We start from the raw sequence: 16,926 nt of genomic DNA, 5'->3' as shown, positions 1-16,926 counted from the left end.
CCTGTTTGTTTGCAGTCTTTATTGCACCTGAACATCTGCCACAAACAAAAACTAACTTGCTAGTTAACCTGCCTTTGATGTTGCTGCACCTCTTATGTGTCCATAGCTTGCACCGGGTACATCTTATAGAGTTACTACCTACTCCTTTTCTACATACTGAGCAGGGCCATCTACCTGAAGGGGTTTGTGTTTTATCTACCTTCCTACTTATTAGGATTTTGGTTTTAGCTAGGTTGACTCTAAGGCCCTTCAATTCTAGACCTTGCTTCCACACCTGAAACTTCTCCTCTAGTTCTGATAGTGACTCCGCAATTAGGGCAAGGTCATCAGCATAGAGGAGCTCCCAGGGGCAACCTGTCTTGAACTCCTCTGTGATTGCCTGGCAATCACAGAAGTATAGTTAGGGATAAAAATACAGAAGTTTACTATTAGTTCCCAAGTTTTAAAAATAGTAGACAGAAAAAGGCAAACTTAAGAAATGTGTCATTTGAACTTATAACATAAAATTTAAATTTCAGAGTAAATATTTAATTTCTAAGGTCTCATTTTTATTTTTACTTTATAAAGTCTTTTAAACTGAAATTAAGGACAAACCCCTGAAGACCAGAAATGATTTGATTTCTATCACAAAATCAAAGCATTGTAGATACTAGCAGATAGAGCTCTCCATGCAGGTTGGCGACTAGTCATTATAATAAATAAATGCATTATAGTAAATACATTATACGTTGGCTCAAAGTAAAGTCTGTTGTTAACTGTTCCCAGATCAGTCATAGCCAGAGAAAACCATGATGAAAAGCATTCCAGTCTTGACAATCTTGTTTGTATATCACAAATTATTGATATTCAATATAACTTTTGTTTAAGATGGCTGTATGTAATTTGTGAGAGCTTTGGTTGCTATTTTCAACAAGTTCAATGAACAATTTTAATTCTCTATTTTCCTTCCTTTGTCTTACACTTTCTATTTCATAACTTCAGTGTAAGATGGCTGAACTAGCAGGCTAGTTAGTGAAGTGGTCACTTTTAGAAACAGTGTGAGTTTGGATTTAGGATTGTAGGGAAGAGGTTTTTGCAGTTACATCATCATTATCATCTTTTAATGTCTGTTGCTCATACTGACATACGTTGGACAGTTTGACCAGAGCTAGTGAGCTGAGAGGCTGCACCAGACTCCAGTCTGATTTGGCATAGTTTCTATGGCTGGATACTCTTCCTAATGCCAACCACTCCAAAAGTGTAATGGGTGCTTTTACATGCCACTAGCATAAGTGCTTTTAAGTTCCACCAGCATGAGTGCCAGTTGCATGACACCAGTATCTCCTATGACTACGTTTTCATTTGGCTTGATGGGTCTTTTTCTCAAGCACGGCATATTGCCAAAAGTCTCAGTCTTTTGCCATTGCCTCCATGAGGCCAACACTCAAACAGTGTTTTTTACATGTCACCAACACAGGTACCAGTTGCGCGACACTGGCATCGGCCACATTACCTCCGTGAGGCCCAGCACTCAACAGGTGCTTTTTGCATGCCACCAGCAAGGTGTTTTTTGCATGCCACCGGCATACATATATACATATCAGCATTTGACATTATTACTAGATTTAAAACCTAGAAATTATTTAAATTTTAAAAATTCAGTTTACCATTTATATCTATTTTCCATGCTGACATGAGTTTAATGAGTAATTTCCTTAACATCTCTCAAAAGAAAACAATCGTATAAAACTATTCTAAACTATAACAATCTTAGATAACTTGATCAGGTAGAAACTAAACATATCCTTGTAGAAACAATTCACACACTGCTTTACAAAATTCAAATGCAATCAAACTTGATTATATATAGCTCCAGCTAATGAGTTGTAGATATGCTGTGACACAACTTTTCTAATGAGAAGTACTGAGAAAAGAACTTTCAGACTATCAATATTACATCTCTCTTTTTTCTTTCTTTCTTAAAACATATCCCTTTAAACAGTTTAGTCACTACTCATCTTCAGGTATGATGAACACAAGCTGAAATTGAACTCACAAACTGGTATTATTTCGCAAGGAGTTCCAATAGCCTTCTCTTACTCTGCCATGGAAAAATAATACTAACACATGTCAATTTAAGAAATATTTAAACTCTTTTCCACTAGCGGTTGTCATGTTAGACTGAATTGCATGCTAAGTTTACTAACTTAGTTCTCAGTTAATGAAATATGCAGAATAGTTTATTTTCCATAGTCGTTGCCATGACTCTTTGCCTGTAATGACAATTTTATGTCACTATTCCAAGATTTTACTATTGATAACATAGTGCCCAATCCATGTCAACATGGAAAACGGACAGTTGATGATGATGATGATGATGATGATGATGATGATGATGATGATAATGATGATGAGTGTCTTTCCATATTTTTAGTAAATGTAAGATGGCACATGTACAAAAAAATGACACTTTATGATAAAATGACAAACAGACACTGACTCATTCTAGAAATAATATTTTATAAGGAAAACAATAAACGATTAGCATCTGTTCTTGGTTTGAAATTAGCACCTGTTCTAGGCTTTAAAAAGCATTCCAGGAATGATATGATTAGGAACTAATTTTTAAGGACTTTCTTTAAGCCCTTATTATATTGAGTTGATTGAATCCACAGTAATGCAGTTGCAAAGCAAATGTTTTAACTAAACAATCATGCCTATGTCCAGTTAAAAAACTGCTTCACTCAGCATGGACATAGTACAAATAAATTAATACATTGCTGTAAAACTTTACTCATTAGTAAAAAACAGAAATAATATAAGTAATTATTTTAATACAAAGATAATCTACCTAGTTGTATGTAAATAATTATTACCAATTTTGGCACAAGGCCAGCAATTTTAGGGGAGAGGATTAGTCAATAACACCAACCCCAGTATTGGCTGGCACTTTATCTTACTGATCCCAGAGGGATGGAAAGCAAAGTTGATCTTGGCATAATCTGAGCTCAGAACGTAAAGCGCCAAAATAAATGCCATTAAGCGTTTTGTCTGATGCACAAATGATTCTAACTCATTGCCTTTATAATGTAAAAAATAAATCCAACTATATACTGTTGAGTTTATAATTTCTCTTGATTTCTATTAATGATAGCAACTTAGTTGGATTTCATAAAATTGGAAGTGCCTTTATTCAAAACTTTATATCTGCAAGTTAATGAATAAAATTGTTTAGATATAATTTTGGTAATTAAAAGATAATAAACAATAAGAACATAGATATGAAATATGAAATATAAGTTATAGAAGTTACCATAAGAATTAGATTTTAAAAAACTTTTGAAATGTGTTTAGGTATTTCATTAGATACCGATCACTTAAAACAATATCTCACTTGGATTAAACTATCATTAGAAATTATCATTATAAAAACATTACGAATGGTAATTAAAGCAGAAAATGTACTAAACCCATCATTGATTCAATATTTGATTTCTGGAGATAAGCAACCAAGTTTGTAAATAATCAGATAAATAATGCCTTTCAAATACATATATTTATATAATAAAATCAACCCTGTGTAAGTATATATTAAGAATTAGAAACAACTATATTTATTTGACTGGTAAAAAGCAAAAATAGAATATGAGGATGGTGTTAATAACAATTAATAAAATTGTAACTATTACTAGAAAATTTCATATTAAATGATAATTTTGACTGTTTGCACAAAATATGTTGTTTCTACAAGACGTCTATTTAACTGTATTAACTCTGGCTTTTAATCAGAGCATTTAAAGTAATCTATTTTGACAGCTATTTAAAAATTATTTTAACATGCATGAATTAATAATAAATATGACTGGAAAAAAATAAATAAAATACCTTTACAATACAACTTATATCAAGATAATTTCTTTACATTAGAATCACAAGGAGAAAGAATGACAAAATGGTCAAATATGAAAATTCTCAATTTTTTTTCTTTACATTATTTCATTTGAATGTTCCAAAAATCTGTTTAGTCATAATTCCTAAAATAAATTAATATATACATATACAAGTGTGCAACTGTACATGAGTGCAACTGTACTGATTTGTGTTGGAATTTGTGGTTAAATAGATTCATTTAAACTAGAATGATAAAAATAGAACAGTCATTCAAAACTTATGAAATTATGTAAAAAAAAAATTGAGAATCTTCAATTTGACCTCTTTGTCATTCCTTCTCCTCGTGAAGAAATTGTCTCAATATATATTTTATTATAAAGGTAATTTTTGTTTGTTATTTTATTTATTACACATACATACACATACATACACGTTAAATGATGAAATGAAATGACACTTATTACATATGTGTATGTATTTGTATGCATGCATGTATATTACTACACACACAAACACACATATTCTAATATATATACACTCACAAACTCAATGTTTGGGTGTATGTGTGTGTGTGTGTGTGTGTGTGCACGCGCGTGTGTGTATGTGTCTTTGCTAGAGAGTGAGAGAGTGCAAGTGAGAGATAGCCAGACAGACATAGAATGATAGATAAACAGATAGACACACAATGACACACACATATACACAGCGAATTTGGAAACTATATACACCTGAAATTTGTATCTACATGTGTGAATGCACATGATGCAGATGCATAAGTGCAACATTGGGGATTTCTATGTAAATACTCAATGCAGAAACCTTTCAAGTTGCAAGATCACCTGAGATAGGTAAGTCAGTCAGTCAGAAACTTTACTAGTTTACATCTAGCCAGTCTGAGCAAGTAGAGAGATCGCTATTACTAAGACAGCAGGTAGTTTGAAAATATAGCCACAGTAAATAAAAATAGTAACCTTCTACTTTACAAGTAATATTAGTAGTTATAAGAAACATACGATAAAATACTGCTTCACAGTCAAGGAAAAGAAATTTGAGAAGGAAGATTTACTGCCAACAAACAGAAATTTCATATAAAAATCCTACTATATGTAAAAATTGTATACTAAAAATAATATTCTAAATAATGATATTTAATGATATATAATTACAAAATAAACAGGTGTGTATAACAGTATATGTATATTTTAAAAGGTTAATGATTATCTTGATGCAACCGATTCTAAACGTTAAATTAATATTTTACTGCCGAGAGAAAATATTACAAGGAATAATATTGAAAAGTTATTATCTTTCAATTGTTTATACATTAGCTGTCAAAGAATGAGTTGTTTCGATTAATGTTTACACTAAAATAACCTACAACAAACGTTAAAAATTACAATGAATAAATATTTCCAAGTAAGAAATACAGGTTAAATTATATTTGTACAAGTAATTTATGATTTGGAAGAGAAGAGAAAAAACAGTAACAATATTTGTGTTGAGATATTCAAAGACGTTACCTGGTTTACTTAATCAGCTGTTACATAGGTAAAATGAGTGAAAGGATGAAAATTATCAAATGTTTTGAGTAATGCAAGTAAAATCCCAAATCCTTAGTTGTTTTTATATACAGTATCACAAACTGACCAAGCGATAAGAAAAAGATGAATTTCTTTCTGATTGTGATGGAACAATACAGCAGCTACTTATAATGCATAGTGTTAAGCAAGACCATCCCAAAAGAATAACTTTGGGCACACCCAGTATGTTATCAATAGTATTTATACACTTTTAACATCTGTAATAAGGTAAGAATATCAAACGTACTGGGTGGCTAACAACACACTGACGAATAGATAGCTGGCAATTCTTCCGTGTGAAGTAAAGAAATGAAAAACTATATTGCCAGCTTATATACAGCTATGATTGTGTTATGTGTTTGCTACATTGCAAGTGTTACAATAATTTGTGTTTTGCATGTGTATAAATAGGTAGAGAAGTTTTGAACTTTTATTTGTTTGTTTGCTTATTTTTTCTACCCAAGAAATTAAAGGTGGCTAAGATGAACTACTTGACCTCTAACACATGTTTCCATGACATTTCTAATGGATATATAAAAAAAAATAATAAATATCATCTGAGAAAAATAAATTTATAATAAAATGTTTTTCATTTTTAATGTAGACTACAAAAAAAAATCTACATAAATTGATTGTATATTCAAAATTATTTACTAGATAATTCAATTGAATTTAATATTAAGAAACTATAATTTGTGAAAAATCATTTCTTGTAAAAGTTTTATTTATTTAAACATAAAAAATAAGAGTTGTGAACTATTATGTTCACTTACAATAGCTGATGATAGAAAATATAAATGTAGGAGCAAGCTAAGAATAATTCCTTTTTTATTAATGATTTCTTAAAATAGAAATGGCTATTATTATTCAAACAACTAAACACAAAATCACTTGGCCTGGTAGGATCACTAATTAGCATCTTTATAAGTAGAAATTGGATACAAATTACAAGAAGAACAAATTAGAATTATCTTTATCAGTAAAACCCCTTCAATTTATTCTCCAAACAGCAATTAATTCTTTTAAAACTTTCTCGGTTAATTTATAAATTTTTTCTATTTCCTACTAGTAATGGTAATATATAGCATAAATTGAATACTAACTAGATTACAATGAAGTGATTTAATCAATTCTAAAAATAAGTTGAGCAACTGACACATTGTTAAATATTGATCATTTTTCAATAAAAATGCATATTCCAGGGGTGTTTTTTTTTTTTACTTCAATGGTTTACTCAGACTGGAGGCATAGCTTGAATGTTTACAACAGTGCTATCTTTGATAAAGGCAAGAACCAAATCCAGATGAAATCTATCATCCAATAATAAGAACAGTTCCTGGATAGCTTCCACAGTTTCCATCAACCAAAATTTCACTTACAACACATTGGTCAATTCAAAGCTATGGTAGGAGACACTTGGCCAATTTGAACAGTGGGATCAAACCTAAAATCTCAGCTGTAAAGTAAACTTTTATATGAGAAGAAGAAATGTAGGGCTTCTGATGATAAATATCAACAATCCAGCTGAACCAATTAGTAAGAGAGATAACTCCAATAGGGCCAAACAAAATTTATTATGTATGTGTGAATCCAAACTTAGATTAATATGACTGGATGAGAAGATAGAAACAGTTAATGGTTTTGAAAGATACAGAAGATTTGATAGAGTTTTCTCCCTCTTTAGAAGACCCAGTTATTTTTAAACAAACCTATTTAACATTAGGTAGTCTGAGCCCCTACTGAATTTTCTAATTATTATATGACTCCAACTTCTAACTTAAATGCTTGATAAATCTCTATGAGTTGTAAAGAAGATGTTAGTACATCATTTTAACAGTTGAAAAATATTTCAATATTTATATTTATTGCAGATATAAATAAATATAATTAATAAAAACTGTAAATGTCTGGTCTGTTAATTAGCTTTTGTTTTCAAAATAAGTACAACAGGAATTCCAAGCACTGTAAAACAAAACTGGTGTAATTGCTCAAGTGGAAAAATTTCCTTTTTAGATATGTTACAATGAGTGATTTTGTAACTGATAACTTCTCTATAATTACATACTATCAGTATTTCAAATCTACTACCACTGATTTGTTACTGTAAACCAAATCTTTATTTTTAGATGAACAGTTCATTCAATGTATTAATCAAAAATAAAATTGCACATCACTCAGACTACATATCAACAACATCAGATTGCTATGGATATTCTAGAGTTCATACACTATGAATAACAATTTCCAGTCAAGTTGACAGGGAAATTCTGGAGGTTACTCAACCTGTTAGAAATAGCCCTCAACTCATTATCCTATCATCTTAAAATTGTAAAGATGCATTGGATAATGTAGTCATGGATATACCACTTCTAAAATAAGATGGAATGATTAGAGAAAGAACAATCTCCAGTAACATTTGCTTAGAACTACATTATTAAAATCTAAATTTACCTAAAAATAATTCAGTTTCAAAACCAAAAGTTACTTTTTTTCTTAACTCAATGAAAATAAATACAAATAAGTATTCAATACAAATAAGTATTTCTTAACTCAATACAAATAAAAAATATCAGACAAGCTTTGACTAAATATATATTAAAGACAAGTTCAAATCAGTATAACATTAAAGAAGTTTATATAAGATCCATTTAGGTTTCTTTCTACTAAATTCAGAAATGATAATGCATCTTGGTAGAGCATAAATCCCAGAGAATAAAAAAGTCATAACTGATAATAAAAGTATTAGTTACCTAGTTATTTGAAAATTAACAATGCAAAGTATATGAATGACCTTAAGTTGGAACAGATAAAATGATTTAGGACAGTGAGTGAACTGTGGAATTTCATTTGAATTAAAATTCTTTGATTGTGATAAAGTGGTACATACATTACAACAAAAAATGCTTGAACCAAGAATTTTTAAATACTATTTTAAATTTTGTCATGAACTTGAAGATAAGGCTGTGTAATTAAGAATTTTACTTAAAACTACTTTTTGAAGCAAACTTCTGGCTAAACATCTTCATTAGGTCGATCAAAGCCTTGTGAGTCTAATTTGGTGGACAGAAACTGCGTGGACATCTGTCAGGGAGATTATTTGTTTTTAAAAACCACCATCTGGTCCACTGAGGCTTTTAATGAAGTTCACTCCACTGAACACATTGAGACCAGTTTACAGTGTAAGGATAACTTCTCTTCTACTAATCTAAAGAGTTGCAGAGAAAGGTCATGGACACTGTACTTCCTGTTCTGTCTAAGCCATTATAAACATGTAAAAAAAATATAAAACTTTAAAATGTATAATCCTGGAAAATGTTTGGTCAATAAGATAAGAAACAGTTAACAATTTGTAAAACCTGAACAGAGTAAAAAAAGAAAAAAGACTATAAAGATATTTACATAGCTACCAACAGGACACTATCATTGGTAGTCAAAATTTTACATCAGAAAAAGGCTCTACTGGGTGGAATCCAACAACTAATTGCCTATTTTATCTGATATTTTACTCTATGAGTCATTAAAACTGTAGTTTTCTGATCTTTACAATTATGTCTGTTCTATTTCTAATCTGTCCTAAATTAAAAATCTTGAGTGTGCATGTGTCATCAACATTATCATCTTTCAATATCCGTTTTCTATGCTGGCATAGGTTGGATAGTTCAAACCAAAGAGTTACACCTTGGTTTCTACAGCTGGATGTCCTTCCTAACACCAACCACTTTACAGAGCAAACTGGATGTCCTTTTCATGTCACCAGCTCAGCTACTTCTTACTTGGCAGCAGCACAAGTGCTTTTACATATATGTGTGTGTGTGTGTGTGTGTGTGTGTGTGTGTGCGTGTGTGTGTGTGTGTGAGAAATAGTGCTTTTGAGGCTTTTCATATCGAACTTATAATTCATCTGTTGGCCAATATGTACACCACTTTAAGGCTTTAACCATATTGATACAGGGTTGCTTTGGTTAAAATTTCCCATATTGGTACTAAGTTGCTTTGGATAAAAATTCAAAAATCTGTCCATAACCACTAAAAACATGTCAATCATATCTCAGTAATTAATAATTTGAACCTTTTAATATTCAATATATATTTATATATATATCTTCAGATGCCATAAGGGATTTTCTTTAGTGTTTCTTTACACATAAAAATTCAGTTATCTGTGAGATTGATTAATTAATTCCATCAAATTATTTTTTCCTTTCCTTCAAGAGTTGCTAATAACTGGCACTAGGTGTTTGTTTCTCTTCTTCAAGTTTAAAGCAATTAAGAAAATTTAGACTGTCATTTAGTACATCACCATCTACCTGAATTATCTAATTTCATGTCATTGGCCAACATGAGTTATTTCCCTTAGCTTTCTTACACAAAATGCTATATGGAGATATATGATCTTCCTTTAACAAAAAGAAATATTTTGAGCTAATAAGGAGCTTCTACGCAATCAATTGACCTTCTGTAAATAGAAACTAATTATCCCTCAAATGAAAAGATGCCATCTAAATAAAGGAAGTATATACTGGATTATGCAGTCATTATATACAATGACCGGATGAAAGAAGGCTTATTATAACAGGAACATCTTTCTCATAGTTCTGCTGTATCAGAGTTTAGTTTGGCTTTAACAACAAAATATATTAATACATTCAAATTTTGATTCTTTTGTCTTTGTTAGGATAGTTTTCAAATTACTTGAGATTATTCTTAAGATCACAACTTCACAGTACTTCTCCAAATAGCTAAACTTTTATTTACAGAAATTTCTTTTGACTAGGCTTAAGAATATAGATGATATAATTCATGGCCAGATGTTTCATCACTGGACACATGAATTTGTTTATTATCAAAATGGCAGAATCATTGCAGAGTCACACAAATTTTTCCTATCCTTTATATTCTAAGTTCAATTCTGGCCAGGGTTAACTTTGCCTTCCAAAATCAATAAAACAGAATATCAGTCAAATACTGGATTGAACTGGAATATCAACTAACAACCTCCCCTCAAAACCACTGGCTTTGTGCCTAAATTAGAAACTATTATTTAAATGAAAATAAAGCCAACGTAATAGCCTTCTTTTTTTCCAAACAAGTGGATTTTATATGAAGAGGAAAATCATTTCTTTCAGAAAAAAAAACAAAAAAACATAGCAGATAATAAACCAGTCTGGTATAAAGTCCAGTGCCATATAATCAATACCAATATGCTATTGGTACTTATTTGATTGGAAGCATCATTGATTCCAGCACAATGTAGAACTAAGAAGCAACCTTGTATACCCTAAAGCTTTCATCATACTTTTTTGTAAAATGTACTGCAAATACTGGTTTTTAAAATTGTTTTTTTTTTTGTTCTTTTTTGCTTTTTCTTTATCTACCACATGTATAAAATATTTACTATGTCCAAATTCTTCATTGTTCCTATCTTAAACATTATTTCTAACTTTACAAGTTTTTACATAACAATGATAAAAAAATATTTCCTATCAGATAATTACTCGGAATTTTCCATGTAAGATTTAAGTTGAAATTTTTAATAATTATTTCACAATAGATCTTCATTCAGTTGTCTCATATTATATGGGTGCAGGCATGGCTGTGTGGTAAAGAAGTCTGCTTCCCAACCACATGGTTCTGGGTTCAGTCCAGAGTATGTGTGTGTGCGTGTGTGAGAGAGAGAGAGAGACCCACCACTACTTGAAAGGCGGTGTTTGCTTCTTTTGTGTTCCCATAACTTAGCAGGTCAGCAATAAGTGACTGGTGGAATAAATACCAGACTTTAAAAAAAATTAAAGTACTGGAATTGATCTGTTTTATTAGACCCTTCAAGACTGCCTAAGAATGCCCACAGTCTAATAAATGAAACAAGTAAAATATTGGGTCATCCCATAAATAATGTGGTTTTTTCAATTGCATGAACTAAACGTCAGAGGAGGTAGGATAAACTACCTGCATCAACTTGCTATAAAAGCAGGTAGCAATTTTACCTTGTACTTATTTTTAGTGCAAGTTTTGAAGAGTGCAGTTTGATTTTAACAGTTATTTTTTCAAAGTTACGACGGAAATAGCAAAGGAGCATATTTGGCATATTTTGCTTTATGAGTTCAATAAAGGCACCAACACAATGGAATGTGCGAGGAATATTAATGCAGTATATGGAGATTGGACAATAAGCCTAAGCCAGTGTCAATGATGGTTCCAGAAATTCCAAGCCAGAAACTACAGCCTCGAAGACAAGTCTCGTCCTGGAAGATCTGTAAAGCTCAACGATGACATCCTGCAACCCCGGGTGGAATAAAATCCCATTGTAACTGTTGAGGAACTAGCAGAGAAGCTTGGATTTGATCATTCAACCATTCATCGACACCTGCATGCTATCAGTAAAGTCAGCAAATTGGCTCAATAGGTCCATCACAAACTTTCCGAGTCTAACCATGTGCAGAGAGTGAATGTGTACTCTTCTTTATTGTCATGTCTCACAAATGAACCTTTTTTGGACCGAATAGTGACTGGTGACAAGAAATGGATTCTCTATGAATATGTCAAGCACCGAAGAGGAGAAACACCAGCACCCCAGGCTAAAGAAGGTCTTTACCCATGTAAGATGCTATCTGTTTGGTGGGATATGAAAGGTTTAGTCCACTTTAAACTTTTAAACCCAAACTACACAATAACAAAAGAGATCTACTGCAAGCAGCTTGAGCGGCTTAAGTCAGCACTAGAAGAAAAACGACCATCTTTGGTTTCAAGATGAAAGGTGTTCTTCCATCAGGATAACACTCAGCCACATACAGTGAAGAGGATATTCCAAAGGCTGGAGCAGTTTTAATGGGAAACAATGCTCAACCCACCATATTGGCTGGACATTGCCCCATCTGCAGTCTTGAAAATCATTTGGATGGAAAAAATATGAATTCTGTAGATGAGGTGAGAACAGTACTGGAGGAGTATTTTTCATCACAGACAAGTGAATTTTGGAAGAGGGACTTTGTAAGTCTACCAGATAGATGGAAGAGCATTGTAGAAAATGAAGGAGAGTATATTTCAGATTAAAAAAGAACTTTATCTTAATTTTGAAATGCATTATTTATGGGATGACCCAATAGAAATGAACTATATAAATATTCTCTTTGACTAAAGATTGTCAAAACTTTTGGCAAGTGTGCTTATACCTACTGATCTTATAATTTACAAATAATAATACTGTAATATTTCAAATAGTCAATATTTCTAACAGAGAAAATACTGAAATCTTAAACTAAATATATAAAACAAAATCAAGATGAAATCATAAAATGAAAGAGAGAGGGAGAGAAAAATTGTCAAAAACAAAATATATACTCTGTTAATTGACACTGAAAGAAAGTAATGGGAATGTAATTTTCTTAATATTTTTTTCCCAAAGGCAAAAAATTCATAATTTCTTAAATGCCAAATGGGAAAACAAAAGTACAATAGAATTAAATAAATTACATTTAGAGTTAGATAGTTGAATTCTATGAGTATACAAAAAACAGTAGCCAGTGTATCAATACATCAACTGAACACATGGGTTCTTGTCTCAGCAGATACTAACTTTTTTCACGTGTGTATATTTGTTTATTTCAAAACCATTTTGTGTGTGTGTGTGTGTGTGTGTGTGTGTGTGTGTTGTGCGCGTGTGTGTTTGTGTGTAATTATTCCTAATAGCTTAAGAGAAAACAATAAAAACAGCTTAAGCTGTGGCAAGAATGACATGTTATAAAATTAACTCATTACTGATCATACAAGCAAATCTGTTAAACTAAATATTTTATTTATGAGACACTGTTTTTGTCTCTAGAAAATCGAAGATTTGCAAATGTTGGAAAGGCACGAAGCAAACATGTTTTGTTGGGTGTGTATTAGTGTGCATGAATGACAAAATACAGAGAAAATTGGATATGAGAAAAATTAGATGACAAAGAAGCACGAGTTGTGGCAAAGTGTTGTGTTGACAAAGCCCCAATCAATTCATGCAAGCATAGGAAAACATGTAAAAGATTACCCTACAAATGACAACAGAGATTGGGATGTTTAAATACCTACATTTGGGTTTCTCCTGACAATTATGTTTATATTAAGTTTTTACATACTCGTCTTTCCATCTTTTCATTACTTTCTCATCTGTCACTTGCTTTCTCCTTTATCAACATGTCTCTTTACTGTCACACTATCTCTCTGATTCACTTGTGCAATGAGGAATGGCACCACATTGGATCTGCTTATATTCAATTTTACCATGTCCCTTTTATCTCTCCCTCTCTCTCTCTCTCACTCACTCATCCCTCACTTACAACTCATTATTGATATTCAACACTTCCACTCTCACTATCATTGATACCCATCACTCTCTCACTACTCCTTCAACTATTACTTATCACTCTTTCTTTCTCTCTCTCTCTTTGAGAACTCTTCAACTATCAATTTGTTTCCTTCCTATCATTTTGCTTCCTCCCATTACACCACATACATTGTTTATATATTTTCTCCTTAACAACAATTAGCATGTAGCTGTCTACGACTCACCCTGTCTCTTCCATTATTCCTTCCTTATTCACCCTCTTGCCTCTGTCCTCTTCACATTCTCTATCTGCCTAAAACAAGATAAACCTCCCAAATTGGTGCCAAGTACAACAAAACAACTTTCCAGAGCTAGTGAATAAATGAATGAAGACATATGGGGTAGAGAGGACTCCTTAGACACATACCAGGGACAAGACAACCTCTCTTATGCTGGTGCCATGAAAAAAACACCTAGTACACTCTGTGAAATGATTGTGGAACAGATGATGGCAACATAGTATAGAGGCGCCTCTTTAGTCTTGCCAGAGCTAAACAACTATTCTAGCGCTGATGTAAAAAAAAAAATGCAGTCATTACACATTCTGTAAAATAGTTGAAGATAGGAAGAGGTGACAATCAAAGAATTTATATTAAAAACAGTACATATAAATAAGATGTGGCTCCCAACCTGCCCAGGAGAGCAATAATTCAGAGTAAGAACAGACTTAGATAACAGTAACCAGGTGCGGTCCCATGAATTTTTTGAAAGGAGGGCACAAGGTCAGAAGTGAATACAATTCCAGAAGAAAAGTGAATGTAAAATGATGACAATGAGCACCTCGTTTATGCTTTTTTGAAGAAAGAAATAGGTAAATTATTTCCAATGAAATGGGTGAAAATTAGTATTCTTCAAATATCATACATTAGCTTATAAGAAAGTTTTCAAGAATACTAATACAAAGCATAACATACTCACACACACACATATCTATGCTTATATACTAATACTTTGTAGGATATCAAGGAACAAAGTATGTTACTTGCAGTAGTTTGGCACCTTTTTCAAGTGATATCTCTGATTGCTTAATAATGCAGTTCAAATAAAAACAAGTCAAGGAGATATTTATCCTGTACATAAGAAAATTAACTGACATATATGTAACATGTCAATTAGTCTCATAATTTATCAAAGTTCTTCTTCTTTATAAACCTAGCTACATGATTTGCAGCACCATACACAAAAATACTAATACAGTGGATACTGTGAAATTGTTTCATCACTTTGTTACTGCTACTTTACAATTTCCTTTCTTACAAAGAAAGAAAGAAAAAGAAAAAAAGGAGATATAAGGACAAAGTAAAGAAGGAGGACAATACAACAGAAAACTAAGTAGCAGACCAGTTATGTTACCAAATAATTAATTAACATTATCAATATTTATAACTAAACATAAGGTGGTGGGCTAGCAGAATCATTAGCATGCCAGGCAAAATGCTTAGCAGCATTTCATCTGTCTTTATGTTTTGAGTTCAAAATCCACCAGGGTCAACTTTCATCTTTTCAGGGTCAATAAAATAAGTACCAGTTGAATATTGAGGTCACTGTAATCAACTTAACTCCTATCCTGAATTTACTGGCCTAGTGCCTAAATTTAAAATCAATATTTATAATTAAACATTAAGGCAAATGAGCTAACAGAACTATTAGCACATCATGCAAAATGCTTAGCTGTCTTTCTTCTGGCTCTTTATATTCCAAGTCCAAATCCCAGCTGGGTCAAACTTTGCTTTCATCCTTATAGGGTCAATAAGATGAATTATCAGTTGAGCATCTGGATCAATGAAATGACTCACCCTTCCCACTAAAAGTGTTGGCCTCATGCCAAAAATTGAAACAATATTGATAATTAGACATTCAAAAGTTGATGCATGAATATAAATAAAATTGAGTCAAAACTGAATTATTGTGATCTAAAATGACATTCCACTTAAAAGAAATTGTAATTCAATATTTAAATTCAAAACATCTAATTTTAGATTATTACTTCCTTTAATCACACTCTGCTCTCTTACAAAAGTAAACATGAGCCTGAAAAATTATGGGATTGTCATGGCTCATTTCTTTTTTTTCTTTTTTTTTCTTTTTTTTTTGCAATGAGCCTCCACGTGATCATCAACCTGCTAGAAATATTAACTAAATTTCTCTCAAATAACACCCTATCATCTTAAATATATGATGAATGGGACATTGCTTGATCAGGGCTGACCTGAAGCTAAACAACAATATGAATGAGAAATAGAAAGTTAATGACATCAACTGTTTCATGATAACTATTGTATTAACCAAACTTCAAAGTATTGTACTACTTATTTATTCTATATATATATATCTTTTATCTTCATTTGTTTCAATCATTAGACTGTAGCCATGCTGGGACACCACCTTGAAGAATTTATATTTCAATGAATCAACCCAAATACTTATTCTATAAGCTTCTTTTGCTAAAAGACTAAGTTATAGGGACATAGACAAACCAACACATTTCTAAAGTGGTGGTGAGAAACAAACAAACACACACACATATATACATACACAACGGGCTTCTTTCAGTTTCTGTCACAAGGAAATCCACTCACAAGGTTTTGGTCAGCCCAAGGCTATAATAGAAGACAAAAGCCCAAGATGCCACACTGTGGGATGAATCCAGAACCATGAGGTTAAGAAGCAGGTTTCTTGCCACACAGCCATACCTGCACCTATATATTTGTAATCTTAAATTAAAATAATTTTAATAGGGCAACTAAAACAAAATATAAACTTCTAACAAAATTTACCTTAATTTTTTTTTCTTACTTTGTCAAGTTTTTGTAAAAGGAAAAAAATAAGAAAATTGAAGTTCTGGCCAATAGACCAGAACAATAATTGCACATTGCAAAATGATAATAAAATGCATGGGGTTTGGTCAAGTCACTTGTGAATTTGAAGCACTTAAGACTGAACATTTGCAAAGAGAACACTTGATACAAATTACAATTATGAATCTAGTTTTTAATTTTTATTTAGGAATAGTCTCACACTGGCTCTTAAAATGCTGAGAGGATACTACGGTAATACGAACCAAAAAAAAAAAAAAAATTGGCAGTGGACTTGGATTGGCAATCGAATTATTAAATTA

General features: G+C 31.8%; 1 protein-coding gene and 1 long non-coding RNA gene across 16 annotated transcripts in view; one reads left to right on the top strand and one right to left on the bottom strand.

Annotated features, from left to right (window-relative positions):
• Positions 1 to 16,926, bottom strand: part of LOC106868432 (supervillin) — a 269,304-nt gene that overhangs the window by 140,532 nt on the left and 111,846 nt on the right. The window lies entirely within an intron of this gene.
• Positions 4,080 to 16,926, top strand: part of LOC106868433 (uncharacterized) — a 53,023-nt gene continuing 40,176 nt past the window's right edge. For all 3 annotated transcript variants that reach the window (XR_001409278.2, XR_008265213.1, XR_001409279.2), the window contains exon 1: positions 4,080 to 4,718. This is a non-coding gene — a long non-coding RNA (uncharacterized LOC106868433). The remainder of the gene's footprint in view (positions 4,719 to 16,926) is intronic.

The sequence above is a fragment of the Octopus bimaculoides genome, chromosome 1, assembly GCF_001194135.2.
Source record: "Octopus bimaculoides isolate UCB-OBI-ISO-001 chromosome 1, ASM119413v2, whole genome shotgun sequence".
NCBI lineage: Eukaryota > Metazoa > Mollusca > Cephalopoda > Octopoda > Octopodidae > Octopus > Octopus bimaculoides.
Note: the sequence above shows the minus strand (reverse complement) of the source record. Positions and strands in the feature narration are given on the sequence as shown.